Genomic DNA, 23,592 nt, shown 5'->3' with positions numbered 1-23,592 from the left:
ACTGAGAGAATAAAGCAGGTACACAAAATTGCTGGAGGAACTCAGCGGGTGCAGCAGCATCTATGGAGCGAAGGAAATAGGCGACGTTTCGGGCCGAAACCCTTCTTCAGACTGATGGGGGGTGGGGAAAGAAAGAAGGAAAAAGGGAGGAGGAGGAGCCCGAGGGCGGGCGGATGGGAGGGTGGGAGGAGACAGCTAGAGGGTGAAGGAGGGGGAGGGGACAGCACAGGCTAGCCAAATTGGGGGAATTCAATGTTGATGCCATAAGGGCGCAAGGACCCCAGACGGAATATGAGGTGCTGTTCCTCCAATTTCCGCTGTTGCTCACTCTGGCAATGGAGGAGACCCAGGACAGAGAGGTCAGATTGGGAATGGGAGGGGGAGTTGAAGTGCTGAGCCACCGGGAGGTCAGGTAGGTTAAGGCGGACTGAGCGGAGGTGTTCGGCGAAACGGTCGCCCAACCTACGCTTGGTCTCACCGATGTAAATTAGCTGACATCTAGAGCAGCGGATGCAGTAGATGAGGTTGGAGGAGATACAGGTGAACCTTTGTCGCACCTGGAATGACTGCTTGGGACCTTGAATGGAGTCGAGGGGGGAGGTGAAGGGACAGGTGTTGCATTTCTTGCGGTTGCAACGGAAAGTGCCCGGGGAGGGGGTGGTGCGGGAGGGAAGGGAAGAATTGACGAGGGAGTTGCGGAGGGAGCGGTCTTTGCGGAAGGCAGACATGGGGGGAGATGGGAAGATGTGGCGAGTGGTGGGGTCACGTTGGAGGTGGCGGAAATGGCGGAGGATTATGTGTTGTATTTGCCGGCTGGTGGGGTGAAAGGTGAGGACCAGAGGGACTCTGCCCTTGTTGCGTGTGCGGGGATGGGGAGAGAGAGCAGTGTTGCGGGGTATGGATGAGACCCTGGTGTGAGCCTCATCTATGGTGGCGGAGGGGAATCCCCGTTCCCTGAAGAACGAGGACATTTCCGATGCCCTGGTATGAAATGTCCTCGTCCAGAGAATAAAGCAGCTGGGCTTGTACACTCTGGAGTTTAGAAGAATGAGAGGGGATCTAATTGAAACATATAAGATTGTTAAGGGCTTGGACACGCTGGAGGCAGGAAACATGTTCCCGATGTTGGGGGAGTCCAGAACCAGGGGCCACAGTTTAAGAATAAGGAGTAAGCCATTTATAACGGAGACGAGGAAACACTTTTTCTCACAGAGAGTGGTGAGTCTGTGGAATTCTCTGCCTCAGAGGGCGGTGAAGGAAGGTTCTCTGGATGCTTTCAAGAGAGAGCTGGATAGGGCTCTTAAAAATAGCAGTCAGGGGATATAGGGAGAAGGTAAGAACGGGGTACTGATTGGGGATGATCAGCCATGATCACATTGAATGGCGGTGCCGGCTCGAAGGGTTGAATGGCCTACTCCTGCAACTATTGTCTATTGTCTATTGTCTAAACTTTATTATACTTCTTAAAAGTGTTTCCACTCCTTCTCCCCCACTTCTCTCCCCTTCTCTTCCTTCTCTCTCCTTCTCTCCCCTTCTCTCTCATTCTCTCCCCCTCTCTCCCTCTCCCTTCCCTTCTCTCCCCCCACTCCTCCGCGGTCTCTAAAGGACTTACCGTACACTGTGGTTGCCGTCTTCACCTTCCTCTTCATCGCGGGTGTGAATTTCGGACAACGCTCCCCAGCTTTCCCTGGCCCCCGCCTTTGCAATGTGTGTGTGTGTGTGTGTGTGTGTGTGTGTGTGTGTGTGTGTGTGTGTGTGTGTGTGTGTGTGTGTGTGTGTGTGTGTGTGTGTGTGTGTGTGTGTGTGTGTGTGTGTGTGTGTGTGTGTGTACGATCGGTCGATCCAGCTCGCGGTTTCAACGCAGACGATCCATCCAGCTCGAGGTTTTCCAGGCGAGTGCACTCGAGCTTGAAGGTTGAAGACACTCTTCTTAACTCGCGGATTAGATTGCCGCAGTGGGACAGCCCCTTAACTCACACAGGAGCAACACAGAGTATCCTTAACATAGAGTAAAACATTTTGAAGTGTTGTAATGCTGGTGTGAAAAGGAGGCCAACAAGCATAGAAACATAGAAAATAAGTGCAGGAGTAGGCCATTCAGCCCTCCGAGCCAGCACCGCCATTCAATATGATCATGGCTGATCATCCAAAATCAGTACCCCGTTCCGGTTTTTCCCCATATCCTTTGATTCCCCTAGCTCTAAAAGCTAAATCTAACTCACTCTTGAAAACATCCAGTGAATTGGACTCCACTGCCTTCTGTGGCAGAGAATTCCCCAGATTCACAACTCTCTGGGCGAAAAAGATTTTCCTCATCTCAGTCCAAAATGGCACTACCCCTTATTCTTAAACTGTGACCCCCTGGTTCTGGACTCCCCCAACATCGGGAATATTTTTCCTGCATCTACCCTGTCTAATCTTCTAAGAATTTTATATGTTTCTATTAGATTCCCTCTCATCCTTCTAAATTCAAGCCAAGTTGACCCTTTCTTTTATCATGCGTCAGTCCCGCCATCCCGGGAATTAACCTGGTGAACCTACGCTGTACTCCCTCAATAGCAATAATGTCCTTCCTCAGATTAGGAGACCAAAATTGCACGCAATACCCCAGGTGCTGTCTCACCAGGGCCCTGTACAACATGCAGTAGGAACTCCTTGCTCTTAAACTCATATCCTCTCGCAATGAAGGCTTCCTTCAATGCCTGCTGTACCTGAATACTTACTTTCAGTGGCTGATGTACAAGCACACCCAGGTCTCATTGCACCTCCCCTTCTCTTAATCTGACACAATTCAGATAATAATCTGCCTTCCTGTTCTTGCCACCAAGGTGGATAACCTCACATTTATCCACATTATACTGCATCTGCCATGCTTCTGCCCACTCACCCTCCAGCCTCATAGCATCCTCCTCGCAGCTCACACTGCTACCCAGCTTTGCGTCATCTGCAAACTTAGAGATGTTAATTCCCTTGTCTAAATCGTTAATATCCAGCAATGCTGGATAATAATTTAATGTAATTTATGATCATCTTATCACTAGCTGCTAAAGGTTTCTGTGGTGTCTGATCAATATGATTTAACAGTGTTCACTCAATCAAAGCGGTATCTCTCAACAAACATTGTAGCCCAAGGAAAGCACTGCATTGTTTTCAAATCCCATGTCACCAGTTCTATCAGTAGCATTGAATATCACTTCCTGCCCCTTTGAGGCACTGATTCAGCATTCCTCCATGTTGAGGACATGAACTGGCCATAAATATTCAGATAAATGGCAGAATGTTCTCAGAGGGGCATTTCAATGACTATCACCAAGGCTGCTTAAAAAGCATTGCTAATGACAGCCTGTCTTGGGCACATAACCAAAAGATTGGGCCTGCAGCAAGTGTGAGATGGTCAAACAGAGTGTAAAAACTATTTGGCAGCCCACTGGAGAACTCGCAACAGTTCAATTGCAGCACTGGTCAGCATGAGACCTGCAGTCCTGGTACAGATAGGCTCATGTTCCCTCTAGATCTCACCTTCCATTCTCTTGTGTGTTAATATGACATATGAGATAGTTTCCAAAAAAAACATCTGGAATCATAGAGGACACAAAATACTGGAGTAACTTAGCTGTCCAGGAAGCATCTCTGGAGAACATGCATAGGTGACTTTCGGGTTGGGAACTTCATCAGACCTTCTGAAGAACCTGAAATGTCACCTATCCATGTTCTTCAGAGATGCTGCCTGACCCACTGAGTTGCTCAAGTACTTTGTGCTCTTTTGTGTAAACTGGCTTCTGTAGTTCCTTGCTTCTACATCCCTTAGCTTCTGTCCACAGCAGTTGGTTGTATTAATCTCATGATCTCATGACACGGGATGTCTGCAAAATAAAAACAGAACTTGTTGTAAATACTTAACGGATTAGTCAGCACCTGCGGAAAGAGAAATAGAGCGATACAAATATTTGTGGAACAATTATACAATCTATGTGAGAAGAAGGCACCCTGAATGATAGCAGTACCCAGCAGATTAATTTACAATTTGTAGTGGCCCAGTGGATAATCTACATTGGGCTCTTCCCATCAACTCAATCATTATAAATGCAATCTGTTTATTCAGCATGATATCAAGATACTGAACACAGGGGAAACATTATTGATCCTGAGAACATCCAACATTAGTGCTGAAAATCTGTGGCCTAGGACTAACTGTGCCAAACTCTTCCAATGTAGCTACAAAAAAAAATCCAAAAGAACTAGTAAACTGCCAACATATTTCCTGCTCATAAAAGCAGGACGGATTTAAATTGGTTGATTATCACGTGTATCAACAAACTCTCAGAAAGTGATGGGAAGAGTGCTTGTTCAATCCTTTCCTCTGTGGAAAATGTAACTGCAGTGTCTTCTTGAATTTTGAATTGAATTGAAATAATTTAATTGCCACACAACCAAGGTCGGTGGTATTTGGGTTGCCAGCAGCGGTACAATAATAAAGAACACAACCACAATAAAAATTTTACACAAACATCCACCACAGCATTCATCACTGTGGTGGAAGGCACAGAGCTTGGCCAGTCCTCCTCCATTTTCCCCCGTGGTCGGGACCACCACCCTCCACAGCCGTTGCTGCGGGCGTCCAGATGGTAAGGGACAAAGTCAAAGTCAAGGTGAGTCCAGGATCGGCTCTTCCCAACCAGAGACCGCGGCTTCAGGCTGGTGTAGGCCGCAGGCCGGCGGTCAAAGTTTTAAAGTACCTGCCGTGCCGCAGCCGGAAGCACCGCAGTCTGCAGGGCCGGCGGTCGAAGCTCCCCTCCAGGGGAGATGATAAGTCCATGCCGCACCAGCGGTAGAAGACGGCCGCGGGCCGGCAGTGAAAGCTTCTTCTTCCCCCCGGGTCCTCCACGTGAGATCCCGGGCTGTAGACGCCGCACCAGCTGGAGTTCTGCAGACCGCTGCTTCAGGCTGCCGGCTGCCGCGGGCCAGCGTAACGGAGCGCTCCCCTCCAGCGAGGTCTCACCCGCTCCACGCCGAGAGTCCACGCTGCACCCGCCGCTGAAGCTCCGGGCGCGTCTCCGGGAAAGTCGACGCCGATCCATGCTGTTAGGCCACGGGGGAGGCGACCTGAAAAAGTCGCCTCTCCATGGAAGAGGCGGCCAAAACGGTTTCCCCCTTACCCCCCCACACCACCCCCCACACATAACACACAAAGAAACATTAAAAACAGACTTTTAAACATACTAAAAAATAAAAAAAGTTGAAAAAAGACGGACACGCTGCCGACAGGCTGCTGCCAGTGCAGTTTCCCCTACAAGGTGGGACATTCGCCATCACAAGGGCAGTACGGGAACATCACCACATACAAGTTCTCCCCCAGATTGCATGACATCCTGACATCAAAATGCAACGCTGGGTTAATTTTTGACAGGAACCAATTACCTGCATGGTGGCAGTACCACTATCAGCTGCAGCAGGTCATCAGGGTGGCTCCCAAAACACCGTCTCGATGTCAGTCAGGGATGGCACAAAATCTAATGACATCTGCAGCTCCTGGCCAAATAAATCAAATGGTTTAGGTCCAGCAGGACCTAGGTGAAGTTTACAGCTAAATTCTTCAGGTGCCTATGTGTTATATTCATATTCAGTAGGTGGGCATTCCTGGGATGTGTGCCTATCCTTAACTGAGCTTGTGGTGGTAGTGAGTCATCTTCTTGAACTGCTTGTACTTCTTGAAGTTTCTACAGGGGCAACATTCATTGCTGCTTCAGAAATTGAATCACCATCAACATAGCAGTCTCCTGCTTCATATTTCACTGTTTTCGTGACATCTGTAGCAAAAGACCTTCTCGAGCAGAGACGGTTTTCATTCTAGTCTAATCAAAGTTGGAACTGTATTACAAAAAGAGTATTGCACACAGTTCTGATTCCCTTGTCTAAGAAAGAAGTAGACTTCTTTGGGTCCCATGTTCACCTGCTGGTCCCCCAAAGCAATATTCCACTTCTCCACCAATTCCAATATTGCTGTAAACAAGCATAGAACTTGGTCCTTTCAATTATGTGGTTAGAGGGCAGGTCACACAGCTCTCTGTACTTTCTGATCAAAACTGCAGGGTCATCGATTATTTCAGCAGGCACTCTGACCTGACCGTCATCTTCCAAAACAGCTGGTTCAAAAATAAAGTTGTCAGCAAGATTCATTGCTTCAGGTCCCGCCGAATTAAGCAGTACAGAGGCACACACCTCAGGGGGTGAGGTCATTTCGACAAACGATGCGAGCATAATGAGTATTGTCACACTCGAAAAGATGCCAGCGTTCAGCAATGTCAGAATCAAAGATCAGAGGACTTGGACGGTGACACAAGTTTGCCATGATTGAGATAAAAAATACACAAAATAATCAGAAGAAAATAAAACCGGGTAAACTGAGCGGAGAAGGCAAGATTCACTCTCTGACACCATGTAATGAGTTAGGTCAACACACGCTAAGATACAACACACATTTATTAAGTCTACAAACAGCAAGGATCTGCAGTCATCATATCTCTGAGCTGCTATTCATTTCCAACTAGCGTAAAGCAGGCTCTTGATAATATGAAGCCTGACGAGAATTAAGGGACTGAAGTTTAGGGGTAACATGAGGGGGAACTTCTTTACTCAGAGAGTGGTAGCTGTGTGGAATGAGCTTCCAGTGAAGATGGTGGAGGCAGGTTCGTTTTTATCATTTAAAAATAAATTGGATAGTTATATGGATGGGAAAGGAATGGAGGGTTATGGTCTGAACGCAGGTATATGGGACTAGGGGAGATTATGTGTTCAGCACGGACTAGAAGGATCGAGATGGCCTGCTTCCGTGCTGTAATTGTTATATGGTTATATGATTATATATATATGATTATATGATGAAGTACATAGTAGGCAGAGTCACTACTAACAAACACTATAATTGGCTAGTATGAAATAGCCAATCTACAGTGCATACATGAAGGTGTTCAGCAAGGTGCACTTAGCAAAGAGCACATTACATCTGAAGATATTTGCTGATGAAACAGGTTTCCAGGTATCAAGCAAGGAAGAAGTGTTTTGACTGATGTAATGATGAACAGATTACAGAAGCACCTCCATCCAACAGCCCAGAAAAAATGTTACAAATTCAGGACCATGCATGAACAGATCGATATGGATTATAAACAAAGTGATCTGAGAATAAATAAGCAATTCCCTTCACAATGCTGCAGAGGCTCCTTGGAAAATTGGCAGAGCTCAAGATATTTACCAGGTTGGATTGGATAAGCAGTTTCTCAGAATGGTCAATAAAAGTTCCCATGATAGCAACTGGCTACAGAAACATACCAAATCCATTAGGAAAGAAAAATGACCCGAGGAATTAAAGGCGGTCAAAAATAATATAATTAACATGAGCTCTTCACAACTGCATCCAGAAAGATTTCAAGTGTAATGTGTAGATCGATTTAATGATTCATATACCGGTGTATCTTGGCACAAAACAAAAGTAGGAAGGAATGTTGTGAAGAGAACATAAGGTGGCTGTGGAGGAATGTAAATAGATGAAATGAATGGACAAATGGTGTGGAAAAAAATTGGATTATACATTTTGGGTAAGAAACGTAAAAAATAAGCATATTGCCTAATTTGTGAGAGATATAGGAACTCTGAAATGGAGACATGTTCCTCATAATTCTTTAAAGACTAGACTACAGATGCAACAAGTAATTAGGCAAGCAGACAGAATATTATAGGTTACTGGTAGAATGATTGAATTAAAAAAGGGAAGTTATGTTGTTGGTGTACAAGGCATTGGTGAGTTCACGGTCTAAACTATTGGATCTCTAATTTAAGGAATGATTTAAATGCATTGAAACAAGTCCAAAGAAGATTTACTTATTTGACACCTGGAATAGTTCAGAGGAAAGGTTAGTCAAGCTAGACATGTATTCACTTGAGTTTCTATGAGTTCTATAGCACTCTCTTCCTCAAAAGACTGAAAACAGTCTGAATAGTGTTAAGATAGAGGTTGATAAATTCTTGTTAAGGGTGAAAGATTACCATGGGAAGATAGGATGATGAAGCTGAGGTTACAGTTAGATCAGGCTTGATCTAATTGAAAGGACAGGGCAGGTGGAAAGACTGAGCAGCCTGCTCCTGCTCCCAGTTCATACGCATGTAAACTCATGTATACACCAAGCCAAAAAAACAAGTACATCTCCTGCCTCATATGTACTGTTGTTGAATCTCTGTGTTTAATTAGCAGGGGCCATGGTCTGCATTAGGTCAGATAGAAGTGCCCTATGTAGTGAAGGCTAAGTAGGAAAAGAGTTGAATAACTCAAACAATGTCATTTTTTTGTCAAAAATATATGACTTGAATGTGCACCTTTCATAACCATGTGGCCCAAAACAGCAAAACTATTCAGCTTTGTGAGGATTCTAACGTAGGACTTAATCTAAAAGTAGAAACAAGGAACTGCAGATACGGGTTTACTAAGGAAAAACGCAAAATGCTGGAGTAATTCCACGGGTCAGGCAGCATCTGGAGAGCATGGATAGGTGACTTTTTGGGTCAGGACACTTCTTCTCACCTATCCATGTCCTTCAGAGATGCTGCCTGACCCATTGAGTTACTCCAGCACTTTGTGTCTTTCTTCAGACTTAATCTAACTATGGACAGTGAACCATATCTTTGCCCACATCACAAGACCTGTGCGTTGAAATAAAAAGAACCAAAGTCTTTACAAAATTAATTCTGCTCCACACACCTGCACAACTAAATGTGGATAATGACTACTCATCTGTCTCTCAATCAATACCCTTAAAAGGGTTTTATACCAACCTGTCTTTTGAGTTTCAGTATGAGATTGCCTGACTATACTTTCAGCTTGTGTAGGAAGGAACTGCAGACGCTGGTTTAAACCAAAGGTGGACACAAAAAGCTGGAATAATGCAGCGGGTCAGACAGCAACTCTGGAGATAAGGAATACGTGATATTTTGGGTCTGACCCACTGAGTTACTCCAGCTTTTTGTATCTATCTATACTTTCAGCTAGCTGCTCCACTGTCAGTTCACAACCATGCTTACTGCAGCACCACCAGATGAGCTGTTGATTCATTGGCACATTCATTTAGCAACTGTTTCATTCATATTTATTGTTCCATTCGCCCGTCCACTTCGATATATTCCAATGCTATCTCATTCATTGTCATTCTTGACGCCTCCGCTGATCGCCGTCAGGTTCCCATGCAAACTCTGGCTTCTATCTTTTGCTTCAAATATGTTGCCTGTTACAAGCACTTATTTTGCTTCCAAGGGAATATAAATCGAGATGCTCGAGGCCAGGGTTTAACTGCTCTTTAAAGCTTGCAGACGTTGAGAGGAAGAGGCTAAGCGTGGTAAAGTTCAGATGAAGACATTGCTGGGCTCTGAACCATTGAAGGCCTGTGTGCGCACAAGGATGGCAGATGATTGGGGCTTAGCGTGCAAGTTAGGATGCAAGCAGCAAATTATTAGATGAGTTCAATAACCTGAAGGGTGTAAAGCAAGTTTCAACCTGTGTGAATGACAGGTTTTTAATCACAATCACAATCAGTTTTATTCGTCACTTGCACATAAAGTGCAAGTGAAATTAATTTGCCAGCAGCACAAATTAAAAAGAACACACAAAAACACAACAAAAATTTAACATAAACATCCACCACAGCAGGCAGCACAAACATTTGGCCAGTCCTCCTCTATTTTCCCCCGTGGTCGGGACCTCAACCTTCTGCAGCCGCCGCTGCGTGCGTCCAGATGATTAGACAAGGTAAAAGTCCAGGTAAGTCCTGAATCAGTGCCTCCCCACCAGAGAGAGCGGCTTCAGGTTGGTGTAGGCCGCAGGCCGGTGGTCAAAGATTTAAAGTCTCCGCCGTGCCGCAGCTGGAAGCACCGCAGGGCCGGCGATCAGAGCTCCCCTCCAGGAATCCTCGGCGAGGGACCCTGCTCCTGATGGTACGTCCACACCGCGCTCGCGGTAGAAGTTGGCCACGGGCGGTCAGAGCTTCTTCTCCTCCCGGGTCCCCAATGAGGGACCCCAGGCTGCGGACGCCGCGCCAGCTGGAGCTCTGCAGACCCCGGCTTCAGGATGACGCGGGCCAGCGAACGGAGCGCTCCCCTCCGGCGAGCCCCGGCCACGGGGGAGGCGACATGGAAAAAGTCGCCTCTCCGTGGAGGAAGCGACCAAAGCGGTTTCCCCCTTACCTCCCCCACACCACCCCCCGCACAAGACACACAGAGAAACACCAAAAACATACATTAAAACACACTAAAAAACAAAAATAGTAGAAAAAACTAACACGCTGCTGGCAGGGCTGCCGGCTTGCATGCGCCCCACACAGACACAAAGAATCATATTCAGATTCAGATTCAACTTTAATTGTCATTGTCCGTGTACAGTACAGAGACAACAAAATGCATTTAGCATCTCCCTGGAAGAGCGACATAGCATATGATTTGAATAAATATTTACATTAGCATATATACAGACATAGTGTTTTTCCTGTGGGAGGAGTGTCCGGGGGGGGGGGGGGGGGTGATTGGCAGTCACCGAGGTACGTTGTTGAGTAGAGTGACAGCCGCCGGGAAGAAGCTGTTCCTGGACCTGCTGGTCCGGCAACGGAGAGACCTGTAGCGCCTCCCGGATGGTAGGAGGGTAAACAGTCCATGGTTGGGGTGAGAGCAGTCCTTGGCGATGCTGAGCGCCCTCCGCAGACAACTCTTGCTTTGGACAGACTCAATGGAGGGGAGCGAGGAACCGGTGATGAGTTGGGCAATTTTCACCACCCTCTGCAATGCCTTCCGGTCGGAGACAGAGCAGTTGCCATACCATACTGTGATACAGTTGGTAAGAATGCTCTCGATGGTGCAGCGGTAGAAGTTCACCAGAATCTGAGGAGACAGATGGACCTTCTTCAGTCTCCTCAGGAAGAAGAGACGCTGGTGAGCCTTCTTGATCAGAGTTGAGGTATTGTGGGTCCAAGAGAGGTCATCGGAGATGTTAGCACCCAGGAACCTGAAGCTAGAAACACGTTCCACCTCCGTCCCGTTAATGTGGATGGGGGTGTGCGTGCCGCCCCTGGACTTCCTGAAGTCTACAATGAGCTCCTTGGTCTTCTTGGAGTTAAGGGCCAGGTTGTTGTCAGCGCACCATGCTGCCAAGTGCTGGACCTCCTCCCTGTAGGCCGACTCATCGTTGTTGCTGATAAGGAGTAGGTATTTGGCTAATAAGGGAATCAATGGATATGGGTTTGTTACAAGGGAACAGGTTCAAGGATCTGACTAGTAGAACAGAAAAAAGGCACACTCGTCGGTTAAGTTACAAACTAGATTTATTGGCAAGAGAGAGAACAAAAACAATACTTATTTCAGTATGCGCGGGGCCCATCCTACAGCAGCATACCTCCCTCTCTCTCTACCTCCGTCCGTGGCACTGATCGCAACCCTGCCCGTCGGTGATCTCCTCTCGTCAAGAACTACCTTATGGCTACCTTGCCTGCCTTTATATAGGCAAAAATTAGCCATTGAAATAACCGGCGGTAAGTCCTGGCCAATAGCACCGCTCCCAAATTCAAATCCCAAAAATGCAAGAGACGGCATCCGGCAAAGCCCACCCCTCCCCTTTGGAAACAAAGTGCTTCCGGCCGCAGATTGGCTCGTAAAGCAATAATACAGCGCTACAGACTTGGCGTGCAAAGGTTTAAACAGAGCACTGTCGGCTTAGTGCGTGAAACTTTAAACAAAGCGCTGTCGGCTGCAGCACTATGCGTTCTAAATATAGCGCTACCAGCCACAGCGCTATGGGCTTTAAACATTTGCAGTGTGTAGATGCATGATAAGGGAATAGCATTTAGTGCATGGTGAAGCCAGCAAAGTCCGATCAAGGATAGGCCAAGGTCGCCAAAAAGGTAGATGGCAGTAATTGAACTGGTCAGGAAGGGAAATTAGTGATGCCACATTGGTGGAAGTGGGTGACTGTGATGATGAATGGAACGTGTGTTCGGAAACACAGTTCATGGTCAAGGTTGTTGATGGTCTCATGCAGTCCCAGACAGTGACTAACGCCCCTGTCCCACTTCCACGATCTAATTACGACCTCTGCCGAGTTTGCCCTTGACTCATACTCGCAGCATGGTCGCCACGAGGTCGTAGGAGGTCGTAGGAGGTCTTCATAACTCCTCCTCACGCTCGTGAGTGATCTCTGCGTACACGTGGCCTCAAGTAGGTCGCGGCGTTTTTTCCAGCCTGATAAAAAATGTCCACGAGTAAAAAAAAGTTGGCATGGAAAAAATTGACACTTTTTACTCGTAGGTAAGTCGTAGATAGGTCGCAGTAGGTTGTAATGGTAGTTGTAGGTAGTCGTAGGTAGTCATAGGTAGTCATAGGTAGTCATAGGTCGGTAACTGGCCCGAGAAAAAAAATGCAAACATGACATCATTTTATCATGTGATCATTTCCACTCGTAGCTAGTTGCAGTTGGTCTTAGGTGTGGAAGACTGAGGTCGAGGGGGGTCGTATGTGGTCGTAGACATAGTCGTAGGAGGCCGTAGACATAGTCGTAGGCGGTCGTAGACATAGTCGTAGGAGGCCGTAGACATAGTGGTAGGAATTCGTAGGAGGTCTTTTACTTCGGCGAGTCAACACAACCTTGACATTTTTTTCAACTCGTCTAGGGTCTTCTGAACTCGTGGATTAGGTCGTCCAAGTGGGACAGGCCCTTAAAGAACACTACTGAATAGATAGTAATCATTTAATGTTTTAGTAATAAAGCACTTGTACTGGAAGCACACAGGGGAATGATAGAAAATATATTTGCACACAAGTAATGCAAGTGGTGACTGAGTCAGTTTGAATCACAACATTTAACAGGGAATAAAATAAGCACCTGAAAAATGGAAGAATGAAAGGACAAATCAACGGGAACTGGAAAGAGATATTTTGAACATTGCAGGAATGCACAATCCACACAGCCTCCTATATGCTTTGACTTTTAAGCTTTTAAGACATTTTTGGACGCAATACTTCTGCAAACAGATTTTTATTTCCAAGTCCAGAAATAAATAGAGCATCTTCAAAGCATTGCCCCAATGTAAAACGTTACTTTCTATTTTGTTATGAATAGATTAGCACAGCATAATAAAACTAAATAGAGGCAGCACTTTGAAGTAGCTCTGTCTTTGACACATTCTCTTTCCAGGAAATGTTGTTGTTTATGTAGGAGGTAATTCACTTGGTCTCAAATGCCTTATTTAGTCATAGATAGCTCTTTCCATTACACCAATTATTTCATAAATGGACCGAATCACTTTATTTCATCACATAATAAGCAGGCTGTTCACACAAGGGAAAGAGTACAGTGAAGTGCAACAAATGCAATGTTTACAGGGAATGAGCTGTGAGGAAAGATCAGAGAACATCAAACTCCATGGTCTGGATGGAGTACAATTTAAGTGGGACTTAGGAATAGTAATCCATTAACTTCAAAGTAAACACTGAAATCAGGATCAAGGGACATAAAAAGAATTTAGTGAAAAGTCAATATGTTAATTTGGATCAGATGCAAGTCCATCTTCGCTCAAGATAGAACTAAATAGCTTTGGATAATCTGCAAAGTCAGATGGAAAACTCAAAGATCTGGAATGTTAAAAATACAACAAAATGTGAAGGTGAGAAAATCAGTGAATTAAAGGGCTGAATCTTGGTGCAACAAATAACAAGTTTTAAGTTCCATCTATTTAATGAGTCATTGGCTCTGAGATTCTTTTCTTTACAGTTTAACAGTATAGATTTTACGATCAACAGCAAAGGAGCCACACACGTCACTCTCTTCAAAGTTTTCATGAGATTTAGAGCACAAACGTATGTCCCAATGTCTCTTTGCCTTCCACTGAGGATCTTTGGAGGGTGATGGCATGGCGGGCAGCAAAGTGTCTGACCAACCAACATGGCAGTAAAGTTGGAAGGAAAAAGAAAGAAAGTACTGATCATATTGAAATCCTTTTACTGAAACATAATAAAGATTAGAACAAGCACATGGATTGAGGAATAAACCTCAATAACAAAATATAAATCATAGAAATATGTTTTTTAATAAATTATCATTACCCTTTTTGGATAATGATACTGCACACGCATAAGAGAGGCCAATGCATTGTTCAACAGTAAATAAGACTCTGTATTTCATTAAAATCACATACTTCAGAATTAACAAATATGAATAGATGTATCAATTGCTATGGCAATTGTGGCTCATAATTGATTTAAATTCAAACCAATTGAGCAATTTCTAATTTGCTTCCATTGGTGAAAAATAAACCAGACCAGTCTGTTGAGGAGCTGGATTTATCTGACAATGACGACCATATTCCCATTGCTTGTTGTAGACATCAGAAATGACTTTCAATTTTACCAGTAATGATGTGTCCTGGAAGTCTCAACATTATTATCGCCACCATTTCCAAGTTAATATGACCATTGTAGATAGCTTGTGCAAACTGTAAAACAGTTAAAAATTCACAGTTCCTTTGGAGTGTGATTGCAATCAATGAAATGTATCTTCACTACAAAACACAATATTTAAAATATGATGGAAAACTGCTAATTAGCTTTGTAATGTGTTCATTAACAGAGTAATTACTCACATTTATGAAATGTATTAACACAGTAGAACGTCCCATGGGACTTCACTAAAGCAAAGGTTGAGGGGCAGATTTGGAAGTGAGGTAAAAACCGATGTGTACATGTAGGTTTTGAGGATACCTTTGAAGCAAATGAGAAAGTTATAGGGGTCAGGATACTTAGAGAGAGGTTAACCTGATTAATAGTTTGATTCGTAATGAATGCCACTTGGTCACAGCGCTTCCTCAAAGAGGCATTTCCGGCAGAACCCAAGAGCATTGGAAATAAGAGCAAACAAATGTTGACATTCAATGCAATCGTTGCAAATCTGGCATGTTATCCATTTTGCTGCCATATCCCTATATAATTTGACTCTCCTTGAGTTCAAACATCTATGTGTCCAGTCCTCAAGAGTGAGAATTTCAAAGATTTATAATCCTCTGAGTAAAGATAATCTGTTATATCTAAATTCTGCACATTCAGGAAACAACTTCTCAATGTCTTCCCTGCAAAACACCTGAATCAGGAGCTCATTAATCAGATTCTCATTATTCTAAAATCCAGTGAATCTTCTATCTTCCTTAACCATCTTACTTAACCTCTCCTCAATGGACAACCTCTTTATCCTAGTAATTAACTATGTGAATTTTCATGGCACAGAATCCAAAGCAAACATAGACATACAACCATAGACCAATTGTGTGCAGTACTTCAGGCATGGTATTACCATGGCATTACCCTCTACACTTAAAGGCCATTCCCACGTTGCGAGTTGACACAAGAGGTAACCCGAGTTAAACCTCATGGTAATAACGTACGATTAGCGTATGGCATTCGTGGATGCAACGTAGTGCATCGTGGCGCTAACGGCAGGTACTCGTGTAACTTGTCGACTCTTGCAAAAAATTAAACATGTTTGAAATTTTCCACTAGTCAATTTTAGGTGAGCAGGAGAGTGGGGTTGTTTGCAGTTGCAGAGGGAAGGGGCAAGGGCGGTACAGTTCCCAGTCTCAGCTCCTGTCCAGGGGGGTGGCGGGAGACATCAGGACCAACGGGACACCGACCCCCAGGCCCACTCCAGAGGAACACACTCCCCGTAGGTGCAGAAGCTGATGGTGTGCAAGGTATGTCTTGTTCTTGGGGTGACGGATGAGGGGGCGCAGCTCGGGCTGTGGGCGAACTGCCACTTGTCGCCGTAGCGGCCCATCGGGGAGCGGATTCCTCTGGATTTGGAGCGGGGCTGGGCTGGAGTTGCTGTTGGCTGTTGGCCTCTGGGTTCTCCGTGCTTGCAGTGGGCCTGGTGGGCCTGGGGGTCGGTGTCCCGTTGGTCCTGACGTCTCCGGCCACCCCCCTGGACAGGAGCTGAGACTGGGAACTGTACCGCCCTTGCCCCCTCCCTCTGCAACTGCAAACAACCCCACTCTCCTGCTCACCTAACCCACCCATCCCCCCCCCCCCCCACCCCCCACCTTTCCCTCCCAACTCCAGTCCCGTCCCGACCCCCTGGGAAACTGAAGGGAGCGACTGCCCCGGTGCGACTGGTATCGACCTGCTGGCATCGTCGACGTGAAGACAGTGCAAAGCCCCCGCGCCGGTGCAATGGGCGGGGAGCTGGAGAGGGGAGGGAAGGGGTCACACACATGGCCAAGAAGCAGAGGGGTGTAGGTGGGGGCGGTGATAGATAGGGCCAACAATGAGTGGAGAAAGACAGAAACACTGACGTGCAAAGGAGATCTACAACAGTGCATGATCTCTCTCGCGTAATGGCAGGTGATTGTCGCCTGCCCGCTGTTTCTGACGCTAAAGCCTTGGGATCGTTGCCCTTCATGTTGGCGTGGAGGGGGAGGGGGGTATTGTGCTGTTTGATCGCCCCCCTACTATCCCAGGGACAGGGAGACACAGCGGCTTTTGAGACTGGTGGGCAATCACTTCCAAAGTTCTGCCCACACAGTCAGTACACCTATCCTACACTTGTCTCCCGCACTAAAATCACCCCGCAGAGAATGATCCCAGCCTAACCCAAGAGCCATGTCACCCCAGACAGATTAATGACGCCCCCCCCCCCCCCAACCTCTCTCCATCTCAACTCACGCCTTGGCACCGAAGCAACTCAGGAGGCAAACCCTGAGCTCCGTCTCACAACAATCTGATGTGCACATCCGTCCACATTCAAAGATTTAATCTCCCATCTCCCCGCAGTGTGTAGACATGGCAGTAAATTCAATTAAAACATATCAAACCTGTGTGTTTCAAACAAATCATAAGTATAACTGCTCTGGCACTGGATGGTGCGCATTTTCCCTTTGTAGGTCACATCAATAGATGCAGCCGCTCTGAATTATATCTTTAAAACAAAGCCACATGATGGAGAGGTCTTCTTTAACACTGTTGCTTATTAAAACATAACACTGTTGCTTATTAAAACAAACCTTCAATCAGGATTGGCTCAAGAGTAACTCGGGAGACGAACTTGGAACATCGCAGAAATGACAAGTAAACGGCAAACTTGTCATACCCGTGGGAACTCGGTTAAACTCTTGATCATACACTTGCAATCTCGTACACAACCACGAGTCTTTCACTCGGGGTACCTCTTGTCTCAACTCGCAACGTGAGAATGGTCTATTACTGCAAGACTTCCTTTCTCTTGTGCCTCCTTTGGAATAAAGTTAATGTCATATTTGCCTTCCTGTTTGCTAGTTGAACATGTTTATTTTAAGAACTTCATGAATCAATACATCAAGATCATTCCTCATGCCTACTATAACCAATTTCAATAACCAGTAATTAAAAAGAACTTGCCTTTTCTACATGAAGAAAATATTTTTCTTTGGAAAGTTGTAAATAGAAGGAGAAAGCAGCCAGATTAACTTGATTACATTCAAGATTAAAAACAATTAATTGGACAGTAATTCACCTTGAGAAGAATAACTCCACTTTATTACACCAAGGAGAATGTCTTACATTATCCTTCCAATTATATACTTCAGAAGACAAACAAATAACTGGTAATTGTTCTCCAAAGACACATTAAGCATGTGTCTTTGCTTCACAGTAATTTTGATGTACAATTTATGTGATGCTTATTTTAACTGAATTCCATACCAGGAATATAATGAATCACCAAGATAATGGAGAATTGTTAAAGCACATGCACCTTGCTTATTCTACTCATTCCAAGTACATTGTACATGTGTGCATACGTGTATGTGTTCTACGCATGTTTTGACAGGGAGAATACTGATGCACCTTTTTGGGTCCCCATATCCCCGGATGGTATTACAATCTCAGTCACCAAGGCCAATGTCAAAAGCTCCTCAGGAGGGTGAACTCTTGGAAAGTGGCAGGACCTGCCGGTGTACCTGGTTAAGCCCTGCACGGACCAACCCGTCTGGGGTTTTTGGTACATTAGCACCCTCTCATTACTGAAGTCTGAGGTTCCTAACTGCTTTAAAAAGACATCAGTAATACCCAAGGAGAATAAGGTACATGCCTCAATGACGAACGACTAGCAGCACTAACGCCCCTGGTGATGAAGTGCTTTCAGAGCTTGGTATGGCACACATCAAATCCTACCTCAGCAACAACCTGGACCCACTACAATTTGCCTGTTGCCACATAAATTTGCTGATGACTCCACAGTTGTTGGACAAATTATGGATAATGATGAGTCTGAGTATAGAAGGAGAATCGATCATCTGATTGAATGATACTAGAACAATAAGATTGCTCTCAACATCAGTAAAATCAATGAACTGATTGTTTATTTTGGAAGATGAAGGCCAAGGATCCACAAACCGATCTTCATCGATGAGTCGGTGGTGAAGAGAGTCAAAAACCTCAAGTTCCTGAGGCATGCATGTCTCTGAAGATCTGTCCTAGATCTGTCCTAGACCCAGCACATTAATGCAATCATAGAGAAAGCCCATCAATGCCTCGACTTCCTCAGAAGATTGAGCAGATTTGGTATGAGGCAAATACTCTCTTGTACTTCTACAGCTGTATGGTAGAGACTGGTTGCATCATGAGCTAGTTCGGCAATGCCCAGGAATGACGAAGATAACAAGAAGTGATGAACACTGCCTGGTCTATAAACAGGTACTGAGCTCCCCACCATGGAAGGGATCTACAGGAAGCACTGTCTCAAAAAGGCACCCAGTATCATCAAGGACGCACACCACCTTGGCCATGTTCTCTTTTCACTCCTGTCATCGGGAAGAAGGCATAGAAGTCTGAAAACTATAACATATAGGTTCGGGAACAGCTTCTGCTCAACAACCATCAGCCTATTGAACATTATGAACTGCAACTAAACTCCAAAATATGAACTGCCTTGACTGTACCAGGGACTTGGGGCTTTGATTTTGTCTTTGCATCATATTGATTTTTTATAATTATTGAACTTTGTTTTTGTTGTGTATTTATTATATTATACATAGAACATAGAAACATAGAAAATAGGTGCAGGAGGAGGCCATTCGGTCCTTCGAGCCAGCACCACCATTCATTGGGATCATGGCTGATCGTCCCCTATCAATAACCCGTGCCTGCCTTCTCCCCATATCCCTTGAATCCACTAGCCCATAGAGCTCTATCTAACTCTCTCTTAAATCCATCCAGTGACTTGGCCTCCACTGCCCTCTGTGGCAGGGAATTCCATAAATTCACAACTCTCTGGGTGAAAATTTTTTTTCTCACCTCAGTCTTAAATGACCTCCCCTTTATTCTAAGACTGTGGCCCCTGGTTCTGGACTCGCCCAACATTAGGAACATTTTTCCTGCATCTAGCTTGTCCAGTCCTTTAATAATTTTATATGTTTCTATAAGATCCCCCTCATCCTTCTAAACTACAGTGAATACTAGCCTAGTTTTTTCAATCTTTCCTCATATGACAGTCCCGCCATCCCAGGGATCAATCTCGTGAACCTACGCTGCACTGCCTCAATCACAAGGATGTCCTTCCTCAAATTAGGAGACCAAAACTGTACACAATACTCTAGATGTGGTCTCACCAAAGCCCTATACAACTGCAGAAGAACCTCTTTACTCCGATACTGAAATCCTCTTGTTATGAAGGCCAACATTCCATTAGCTTTCTTCACTGCCTGCTGTACCTGTAAGCCAACTTTCAGTGACCGGTGTACAAGGACGCCCAGGTCTCGCTGCACCTCCCCCTTACCTAACCTAACCCCATTGAGATAATAATCTTCCCCCTTGTTTTTGCCGCCAAAATGGATAACCTCACATTTATCTATATTATACTGCATCTGCCACGCATCTGCCCACTCACTCAACCTGTCCAGGTCACCCTGCAACCTCCTAACATCCTCTTCACAGTTCACACTGCCACCCAGCTTTGTGTCATCCGCAAACTTGCTAGTGTTGCTCCTAATTCCCTCTTCCAAATTATTAATATATATAGTAAACAGTTGCGGCCCCAACACCGAGCCTTGCGGCACTCCACTCGCCACTGCCTGCCATTCTGAAAAGGACCCGTTCACTCCTACTCTTTGCTTCCGGTCTGCCAACCAATTTTCTATCCATGTCAACACTCTACCCCCAATATCATGTGCTCTAATTTTAGTCACCAGTCTCCTGTGCGGGACCTTATCAAAGGCTTTCTGAAAGTCTAGATACACTACATCCACTGGCTCCCCTTCATCCATCCATTCACCCATTTATATTATCAATGAATCCTGCGTTTACAAGATTGTTGTGCTGCTGCAAGTAAGAATTCCATTGTCCATTTTGGTACATACGACAATAAAGCACTCTTGTATTTAAACTAGATGTATGCTTAAGTCATTAATGAATGTCTCATGTGTCTGTGCACTAAACCATTTTGCCCGTTTTGAAATGAAAGCGAGATTCATTCCCATGTTAATATTAATTGTGAAATTAATCTTTCTTCAATTGTTCTGGGTCTCTTGCATTATGTGTTGTATTCATTTTTTGACTAGAGGGATGTATCATTTCTTGACAACTTCAGTATAATCTTGCCTGGTTTCTACCATTGGACCAAATTCAGGAATGACCTCATGATCACAAGACTCTTTGATATTATTTCGTCTCCGGCTCTTTCAGGAATTAAATGATTTAATGTTCACTTCTAATTCTATTACCTATTTTCACAAGCTCTATCTATTGCATAATTCATTAAATACATTAACATTCCATGTCTAAGTGCCACATCAGTGGGTGGTGTTAACTCTATACTCACTTGTGTTATATTGTTGAAACAAAGAACTGTAGATACTAGTTTATAACAAAGGTAGACACAGTGTTGGAGTAACTCAGTGGGTCAGGCAGTATCTCTGGAGAAAATGGATGGGTGACTTTTCAGGTGGGGACCCTTCTTCAGACTGAAAGTAGTGAGTGGGGGGGGGGGTGTGAAGAGGTCGAGACATGTAAAGGGAAACAATGCTAAGAACTGTGGAACATGGTAAAATGACTTGCGCTGAATGGGGTAAGGGATAATGGGGGGAAGGGGGGGAAGGGGGGGAAGGGGGGATGAGAGGCGAGTGAAATAGAGTCTAACCCTTTCAGATTAGATAGAGATTCACATGTTCCTCCTCTAACCTCATCTACTGCATCCTGATGTGGGCTTCTGTACATCTGCAAGAGCAAACGTAGACTCAGTGACCGTTTGGCTGAACACTTACGCTCAGTTCACGTAGGCTTACGGGATCTCCCAGTAGCCAAACATTTCAACTCCCCTCCTCATTCTCATACTGACCTTCTGGGACTCCTCCATTGCCAGAGTGCGGCCACATGCTTGTGTAGCTTACAACCATACAATATGAACGTTGAATTCTTTAATTTTAAATAATTTCTACTTACACTCTTCCTCTACCCTCTCACCTCCTTCCTCTACCCTAGTCATTTTAGCACTTCCACAGTTCTCCACTTTGTTTCATTCTTAAGATCACACTTTCCCTAGTCAACAATGTACTTACCAGGCACGCCTTACCTGGGGTCATTTATGACCAGCCCTGATTGATCCTGGTCTTTTCTCGCCTCCAGCTCTTCATCCTCCCCCCCTTTGCCCCCCATCCCCGCCCTTACTTTGTGCCTGAAGAAGGGTCCCGATCCAAAACGTCACCCAACCTTTTTCTCCAGAGATGCTATCTGACTCGCTGAGTTACTACAGTACTTTGTGTCCATCGGTATTATTGTGTTAGACACAACTCTTCTCAGATTCTGCTTGAACCGCTGAGTTACTCCAGCATTTTGTGTCTACCTTTGATTTAAACCAGCATCTGCAATTCTTTCCTACACATCCTATGCATTATTGTGTTGTTTGAATTGTTTCTCTACTTGGTTCTTGGTTCTTGGTTTCTTGGTCCACCAAAATATTCCAAATGGAATTTAAACTGGAGGTATGTGTCATAATTTAAACTTGGTATGTCATAATTTCTTGCACGCTTCTTTCCAGATTTGGCTGAATTAAGATCAAGTGAGTTCTGAGTGTTCTGCATTTTGGCATCTCAGCAAGGCTATAACCTGTTGTTTAATGTTTAGCATGTATAAATACAAATCAGGAGGTAAAGGAATATTAAACTGGCAGAGTAGATTAGGGAGAAACATGGGATCATCTAAGATACCTTTTGATAAGGTCCCGCACGGGAGACTGGTGACTAAAATTAGAGCACATGGTATTGGGGATAAGGTGTTGACGTGGATAGAAAATTGGTTGGCAGACAGGAAGCAAAGAGTAGGAGTGAACGGGTTCTTTTCAAAATGGCAGGCAGTGGCGAGTGGAGTGCCGCAAGGCTCAGTGTTGGAGCCGCAACTGTTTACCCTATATATTAATGATTTGGAAGAGGAAATTACGAGCAACACTGGCAAGTTTGCGGATGACACAAAGCTGGATGGCAGTGTGAACTATGAAAAGGATGTTAGGAATCTGCAGGGTGACCTGGACAGGTTGAGTGAGTGGGCAGATGCGTGGCAGATGCAGTATAATATAGATAAATGTGAGGTTATCCACTTTGGTGGCAAAAACAAGGGGGCAGATTATTATCTTCATGGGGTTAGGTAAGGGGAAGGTACAGCGAGACCTGGGTGTCCTTGTACACCAGTCACTGAAAGTTGGCACGCAGGTACAGTAGGCAGTGAAGAAAGCTAATGGAATGTTGGCCTTCATAACAAGAGGATTTCAGTATAGGAGTAGAGAGGTTCTTCTGCAGTTGTATAGGGTTCTGGTAAGACCACATCTGGAGTATGGTGTACTGTTTTGGTCTCCTAATTTGAGGAAGGACATCCTTGTGATTGAGGTAGTGCAGCGTAGGTTCACGAGATTGATCCCAAGGATGGCGGGACTGTCATATGAGGAAAGATTGAAAAGACTAGGCTTGTATTCTCTGGAGTTTAGAAGGATGAGGGGGATCTTATAGAAACATATAAAATTATAAAAGGACTGGACAAGCTAGATGCAGGAAAAATGTTTCCAATGTTGGGCGAGTCCAGAACCAGGGGCCACAGTCTTAGAATAAAGGGAAGGTCATTTAAGACTGAGGTGAGAAAATACTTTTTCACCCAGAGAGCTGTGAATTTATGGAATTCCCTGCCATAGAGGGCAGTGGAGGCCAAATCACTGGATGGATTTAAGAGAGAGTTAGATAGAGCTCTAGGGGCGGTGCTCGCTTGAAGGGCTGAATGGCCTCCTCCTGCACCTATTTTCTATGTTTCTATGTTTCTATGTTTCTATGTTTCTATAGACACAAAGTGCCGGAGCAACTCAGACTGTCAGGCGGCATCTCCATAGAAAAAGGATGGGTGACTTTTCCGGTCGGGACCCTTCTTCCGGGAACATCACCTATCCTTTTTCTCGAGAGATGCTGCCTGACCCGTTGAGTCACTTCAGCACCTTGTGTCTATTTTTGGTATAAACCAGCATCTGCAGTGCCTTGTTTCTATACGGGCACATCTAAGTCAGGAAAGGAACAGAAT

General features: G+C 45.0%; 1 long non-coding RNA gene across 1 annotated transcript; it reads right to left on the bottom strand.

Moving 5' to 3' along the window:
- Nucleotides 1-943: 943 nt before the first annotated feature.
- On the bottom strand, nucleotides 944-15,808 carry LOC116977342. Its single transcript, XR_004413195.1, has 3 exons — nucleotides 15,717-15,808; nucleotides 3,965-3,967; nucleotides 944-954 (listed from the first exon to the last, which is right to left on the bottom strand). It is a non-coding gene; the product is annotated as an uncharacterized LOC116977342 (long non-coding RNA).
- Between the last annotated feature and the right edge of the window lie 7,784 nt (nucleotides 15,809-23,592).

Source organism: Amblyraja radiata, chromosome 9, assembly GCF_010909765.2.
Source record: "Amblyraja radiata isolate CabotCenter1 chromosome 9, sAmbRad1.1.pri, whole genome shotgun sequence".
NCBI lineage: Eukaryota > Metazoa > Chordata > Chondrichthyes > Rajiformes > Rajidae > Amblyraja > Amblyraja radiata.
This window is presented reverse-complemented; position numbering and strand designations above follow the sequence as displayed.